This window comes from Sorghum bicolor, chromosome 10 (genome assembly GCF_000003195.3).
Source record: "Sorghum bicolor cultivar BTx623 chromosome 10, Sorghum_bicolor_NCBIv3, whole genome shotgun sequence".
Classification (NCBI taxonomy): domain Eukaryota; kingdom Viridiplantae; phylum Streptophyta; class Magnoliopsida; order Poales; family Poaceae; genus Sorghum; species Sorghum bicolor.
In genome coordinates this window covers 52347219-52354858 of record NC_012879.2, presented here as the reverse complement: position 1 = coordinate 52354858, position 7640 = coordinate 52347219, and the positions used below count along the sequence as shown (strand labels likewise).

At 42.1% G+C, this 7640-nt stretch overlaps 1 pseudogene; it reads left to right on the top strand.

The window, feature by feature from the left end:
• Positions 5085-6032, top strand: LOC8082256 (annotated as a pseudogene).

Sequence of the window (7640 nt, the reverse complement as noted above, 5' to 3'; positions counted from 1 at the left end):
TGATAGGGGAGGCTGTCCGGGAGTGAAAAAGACGATCGAATGACGTAGGATGGAAACAACGGAGCCAATCTGGTGAGCCAAGGAGCGAGCCTTGTTTAGTTACCAAAAATTTTCAAGATTCTCCATCACATCGAATCTTGTGACACATGCATGAAGTATTAAATATAGATAAAAAGATAACTAATTACACAGATTACCTGTAATTTGCGAGATGAATCTTTTGATTTTAGTTAGTCTATAATCGAATAATAATTGTCAAATAAAGCCGAAAGTGCTACAGTAGCGAAATCCAAAAATTTTGCCGAACTAAATTATGCCTAAATACGGTATGGTGAGGCACAACCGCATCCGCAGCAGGCCCCGGCTGTCAGCCTAGGCGGCAGGAGCGAGGGCAACCTTTTCTCTTATCTGGATGTGTTGTCGTTCCATGCCTGCATTGCTGCTCACTCCCCTCTCAAAAGGCCCTGGCTGTCAGCCTAGCTTTCTAAAAAAAATCCATACCTGTAGCTGTAGGTGGCAGTGCGGAAGGCTTGCAAGTACGCGGCGGCAGACTTGGCACACCGCTGAACATCCTCGAGCCTGGTGTATGTCCGCTCCATCCTCTCATCCTCAGACTTTGAAAGCATGAGCTCACCTTCCACTATGTGGCAGTCGGGTTAACTGTCTGCAGCCGGTGGCGGGGCACGTCTGTTCTCTTTTCTTTTCAGCCGTACTTTTTTTTATCAGCCAGTGTTTTTCTCTCACAATAAATCAGACAACAGTAATTTCAGCCATGACTTTTCAGACCAGCGAACAGCCCTGCCCCAAATTATTGCTTCAGCTAATGGTGGTTTACTGAAAGGAGTGGCTGCATATAAAGTCGTGCTGTGCTTGTTTAACCTAATTTCTGATTAATCTGGCGTTCTACTAATGTATGCGGCTTGACCTGATACGTGTTGGCCTGTCTTACAAGGATTGCAGATTGTGCTATATGATTCATCGGTTTGATTTCAAAGTATTGCTTGGTTCATCTACAAGTTGTATCACATCCAAAAAATAGAGAAAGGCTACCTATTTATCTTACAGGGATGTCGATCCTGTAAGTTTAGGTTCAATATTTTCTACACTTAACCCATACTTCTAGATTATGATGTTCAAATCACATTAAACTGGAGAGGACACACGATTTCAGAGACGGAACCATCAAAATGAAGTGTATAGGAGTATAGGTTTTTTAGGTGTCCCGGGGTAAAATCCTACTTATGTTATTATTCAGTTTGTGCTGTTATAAATTTGCTCCCAATCGCAGAGGGGCTGCAACTTTCGGCGTTGATGCAAGAAACCTTTCCTTTGATGAGAGAGTAGAGGTGTGAGCCTGTGAGGGGCTGGAGTGGCTGGGGAGCTCGTTGCACTTCTGTATGGTCCTCTCTCATGGTGTGGAGCCCATGGGCTGCTGCTCAAACTGAAGGGCGACCGAGAGGTCTACTACGGCCATGTTTAGTCCACAAAGTTTTTAGATTTAGACACCGTAACAATTTCATTTTTATTTAACAAATATTGTCTAATCATGGAGTAACTAGACTTAAAATATTCGTAAGATTCGATGTGACGAGGAATTTTAAAAAGTTTTGAGTTTTTGAGGTACGCCTATTGCCGACCAATGCTACCCGGCCATCAAATCATAGCATGCATGGGGTGCGTATGTGATGCGCAAAAACTTTTTTATCTCTTGGATACGTATGAGTATTAAGGCTTTGTTTAGTTTTCAAAAATTTTCAAGATTCTTCATCACATCGTATTTTTGTACACATGCATGCATGGACGAAGCTAGCGGTGGGGCTAGGGGGGCTCTAGCCCCCCTACCGCTGCTGATTCAGTGGAGTTCCTAGTGTTTTGCTTATAATTTTAGACACAAATTTATAAGGTAGGGTGGGCTGAGACCTTTATTTTTAGATATATTTTATGAATTAATATAAGACTACTTCAAGCTAATATTTTTTTCTATTGTGAGGGGTTATAATAAAGTTAAGTCGATGTAGCAATTTTGTTCAGCCTCTCCTACAATTTTTTCTGGCTTCGTGTCATCTAATTACAGAGTAACTAGGCTTAAAAGTGACCCATCCGAAGCGCGTCATGTCATCCATGCAAAGTAGCATGACATGCACGAATGTGGTAACAAGGGCATCTAGCCTACTCTCCTCCGTTCTTGAAAGAAATACAGCTATGGATCAAGCTAGTTTAAGTTTGTTAGAGTTTATAGTAAATATTATTAATATGTATATCTGTAATAAGATTTATTATAAAAATATACTCCATAATTATTTTAGTGATATTTATCTATAATTTTGATCAAACTTCAAATCATTTGATTTCTTAAAAGACAAATATTATTTTAGAGCAAGGCTAATATACAGCCGGCTATTGGCTGTAAGAATTTTTACAGTCTTCTCTAAGCCCACTCGTATAGTAGTTAACTTTTCAATATAAATATACATGACTCACTTGTCTTCCTCACAAAATTTTTTAGTTCTTATGTCTAAGTCAGATGTAAACATAGAGCAAAGCTAAAAAAATACAACACGACCCCTAGTTCAATCATGCATGGAGACCCCGGCTCCTGCAAGGGCGGCTTGAAGGCAAAGCTTATTGGCTACTCCCTGTGTTTCAAAAAAGTGATGTTTTTGACCTTTAGATATCATGTTTGACTATTTATTTTATTTATTTTTTTATAAACTAGGTAAATGTCCGTGCATTGCTATGGGAATCTTAAAATTTTCAATACAATTTAACACAAAAAAGTAGGAAAAAATAGCAGGTTAAGAGTTTAAATTTTCAACACAGTAAGAGTATCAAAAAGTAGTGGATCAAAGTGAAGACAAATAGATTTTTAACTTGCTTAGCAACATAATGTTTTGAGCCACATTTAAATAAATAAATGTCAAATTTATTAACAATATCAAAATAAGTGTATGATAGATAAATCCTCCACTCTCTTTCATTGTCTTATGCCCGTTATGCGGGTAAAATATTCTCGTACGAACAGAGGACTAACGCACCACAACGCGCCACCATGAATTCCCATCATATGCCAATGCCCGTGTATTGCTATGGGTGAAATATTATATTAATTCAGTTTATTGCTCCAATAAAAAAATTTCAAAAAGATGTTGACGTCAATAATGAAGATAAAGCAATATATGATTTATTTTTTGCATCACCTGTATAAGTGGAAATAAAATATCAATCAAACTTAACTATACAAGGCATGTATATCAACAAAATGCAGCATTGTGGAAATGCTCGTACGTTGCAACGGGGAGATATAATGCTATGATAATATGAATATGAATGTGTGTTGTATTGTTATCAGAAAAAAATAACACTTCGAGCATGACGGTGCTCGGGAGTTTGGAGTTCAAAGGGCAATAATACAATATACAACCCAACACCGGTATCACAATGCCCAACTCAAACAACAACAGAGTGAACCGAGAAGGAAATATTGTAATTTAACACAAAGGATGATGGTGCTTGCAGTGAAGTCTCCTGTCTCCTCCACGGTTGAGTCCTAACCCTTGCAAGTTGCAAGTGGTAGTACTCCCATGCAGTCTTCAAAGTATCGGTTGCCTTTATAATCCCACATCCAACTATGATTATGTCACTACCCTATAGTTTATTATCTGAACTGCAAATCCAAGATGCAAGTGAAATGGTGTATCAGATAATACAAAAGTTATAGAAAAAAAAATAGCTCAAATTCTTTTGAGCGCTAAAGGCAAGAGAACCTACAACTGAACCATATATCAAAATTTGGACATAAGAGATGGTAGCAAAAATCCTGAATATGCCAGAGATGCTGTGCAACAAGATTCTAATTTCATTATGAAAATGGTGAATAGTACGAAATGCAGTAAATACTGGAGACAAGCAGCTGACCCCTACTGCTATTGTCGGATCTGTTCGATAGTTGGTTACTGAAATTCAGAGAAAGCCAAAGCTTACTGTAGCACCAACAACGGTCGGATGCACCTGGAAACCTCCCCCATTAGACATGCTGAAAATCAACGTAGATGGTGCTTTTGCCCAAGCTAACAGAAAGGGGGCTAGAGCTTCATATAATGTCATGATCATACAAGTGATGGTGTTCTAGCAGGTGCAGGCAATGTATCGGCTCATCAAGGCAAGGACTTAGTATTGGTTCATCAACTTATTATTAGTTCGTCACACAGTTTTGCAGTGAAGTGAGTCACTGCTTCTAATAGCTTGTCATGCTCTAATCTGAATTTTCTCTCTAAGCAAATGTTTTTCTCTGAAACTTATCTCAAAACAAAGGTCTGAAGATCCAATTTTCTCCCTAGAATATAAATAACGTCCATTCACATTCTTTCATAACTATATTAGGACCTGATGTTTATCTGATGAAACTAAAAATTCTGAACATTGTCCAGTAACCCAAAACAATGGATCAATTTCAGTACATGTAGTTTATCTGCTAATTAATTCAACAATTCAATATGAGATGAGATCCGTCATGCTGGAGCTTGGTGTAGTGTAGTGTAGGCAGAGAGATAGATTCATATGAGATGAGATCGATAAGTACTCCAAGTTCAAGATAGGATGATTATTAGTGTCAGTATACATACCACAGGCTCAGAGCTTCAACGCAGGCGCACCAACCTTTCGATGTGAGGGCGAGGCTCCAGCTGCAGTTGCAGCTTCAGGTTCAGGTTGGGAGAAACCCATGGCAGCGGCAGCTGCGCGCACCGGCACCAGCCTTTCCATAGCTTTCGTTTTCTTTCGGCTGCTGCTGCCACCGTGGAGGGTCCACCTCCCGTTACTTCCTCCTCCCTCTCATTCATTATTACTAACCAACTAACCCATCACCCATCATGAGAATTGACGATTGAGGAAAAGGAAACATCTCGCACAGCACAGCACAGCAGTAGAATACGGCAAATCTGCATCTCCGGCTCCAAGCTTGTGTTTCTCCTGCTGCTTTGCGCCATGGTGCTGCCGACAGGCATATCCTCTGCAAAGATCCATGGTAAAATCAATCAATATCGAATCTCAGAGTCCTACTTGGTTGTGCTCAAATTGATTTGCCAGCGCTTGTGCTTTGTGCTTGCTCAAATTGATGGCGATGGCGGTCGTGGCAAGGAACCCAACCAACAACCTTGTGGCCCTCATCAACGGCAGGAGGGCGGTGAGCAAGCTGCCTGCGCTGTGCAACAGCAAGGGCCTCGGGTGCATGAAGCTGCAGTACATCTCCGAGTGCATGTCCACGGGCCCGCCGCCGCCTGCAGCAGCGGCAACAGCAACACGGTGGCGTGCCAGCCTCCCGAGACCCACATCACGGAGGTCTTCGCCGCCAACTGCGGCGTGGAGCTCCCCACGGTGGACGTCATCTCCGGCTGCCACAGGGACCGCGATGGACCGGAGGATGCGCTGCAGGCCGTGCTGGCAGCAGCCACCGGCAACAGCAGCACCAATGCCACCCAGGCGGCCGCGCTGGCGGTGATCCGCGGCAAGGAGCACACCCAGGTGGGCGCCGTCTTCGACCGGGCGCACCGCCGCAAACCCTTCTTCTGGTGCCTCTTCTTCACCAGCGGCAGCGCCAACTCCACCTTCCTGCTTCAGCGCTCCAGATCGACCCTCGTGCAACGCCGCGCCGCCGCGCGCCGGACACCTCGCAGTCACACACAGAGAAGGGGAGTGGGCGATGGGTGAGAGGAAGCTAGACACAGATAGCCGGCTCACTATTGTTGGGCGAGGGAGAGTTGAGAAGGAGGTTGGAGCGAGGGAGAGCTGGGGAGTCGCGCCGTTGAGTCCTTGAGGGAGACCGGAGTCAGGTGCGGGGACGGGGCGGGGCGGGGCGAAGGAGCGTTGGGGACGATTGCTTTTGCTATGTATTAGTTGTAGAAATTATAAAATAAATAAATCATTAGTAAAGTATCTCTAATGATAAAATAAGTTGGGAGCGTATGCTATGGAAACCACCTTCGTATGTAAACTATGCAAACTCTCATCAAGAGCGTAGGATGATCATCCGATGGTTAGAGGCAATGGTGGGATATTTTCTACTTAAACCCCCCACTCATCCTACCCTAATTAATCTTTTGCAAATCACCCCCCGAAACCCAACAAAACCCACGCCGCCGTCACCGAGACGCCGTCGCCCCGTCACCTACGTGAGGGAATCCGGCTCACGTTCGCCCGGTTCACATACGACGCCCCGTCTTCTACGCGAATCGGGCGAACGGGAGCCGGATTCCCTCGCGTAGGTGACGAGGCGACGGCGTCTCACGTAGGTGACGGCGGCGTGGGTTCTGCTGGGTTTTAAAGGGCTGATTTGCAAATGAATTAATTAGGGTAGGATGAGTGGGGGGTTTAAGTGCAAAATATCCCACCATTGCCTCTAAGTCTCTAACCATCGGATGATCATCCTATGCTCCTTATGAGAGTTTGCATAGTTTGTATACGAAGCTAGTTTCCATAGCATACGCTCCCAAATAAGTTTTATACAAAAGAATTGAATAGACGAATGTCAAACAAGATATATGAAATTCTAAAACGATACTCCTTTTTAGACGGATGGAGTACATCTTATATCCTACAAAGTTCGCATCGAGATATATATGATTAAATATGATATGACAATATTTACATTTTCATATTATTACTTTGGGAATAAGAAAGAAAATACATCATGCATATGGGTATTAAGAGGTTGCTGAAAAGACTGTAAACAATAGTAATAAAAGAACACACAAAGAAACTACACTTGATTAAAAATTTCGTTGCCAGTATTTGTTTGCAACCAAGGGTTAATTGGTAAGAGCCGTAACTATCTAAAAGTTAGCCCAAATTAGCTCTAAAGTGCATCTGAATAGAAGGGCTAATACGTGAGCTAATTTTGTAGCTAATTTATTAAGCCTAGTTAATCCATGATTAGTATATGTTTACTATGATATTACATTTGCTAATCATAGACTAATTAGACTTAGGGCACTCACAATGCAGACTCTATCATAGAGTCTAAAGTTATTTATTATCTCGAACAATGTGGACTTAGAGTCTAAATAAGACTTGGAGTCTTATTTTTTCTACCTCTTTCTTCAATAAATATGCTGCCACATCAGCAAAAAACCATAAATAATATGTAATTAATTGTCTTGGACTCTGTGATAGAGTCTTGCATTGTGTAGAATCGTACCGTGAATTAATTAGTCACGGCTTATATTTTTTAGATAATAGAACTAAATGTTCCGGCTTCAACTTCTCATAAAAGAAAAGCATCAGACCAAGCTTATTACAAACTCACACCAAACGAAATTCACACAGGTGCAAACTAGTTCCCAAGGCGATAACTAAAGTTCCAACCATTTGAAGCAAAAATAAACATGGCTTTTGACTCTAAATTTCGACAAGCTTCTTGGATAAGCACCCTTTGTTCATTCAGCCGTTGCAATAGAGCCCAAAACCGGAGCCAGTATGTCGCCCTGAAGAGTACTTACAAAAAAGTTTTTGGTTGACGTTTATTAAACACCAAATCGTTTCTTGTGAGCCAAATAACCTGCTACACCGCTCGATAATAAGAGATTGTGTTTTTGTCGACCCAATTTAGACCAACCTCTAAATATATGGGCTATGTTTCTTGGTGA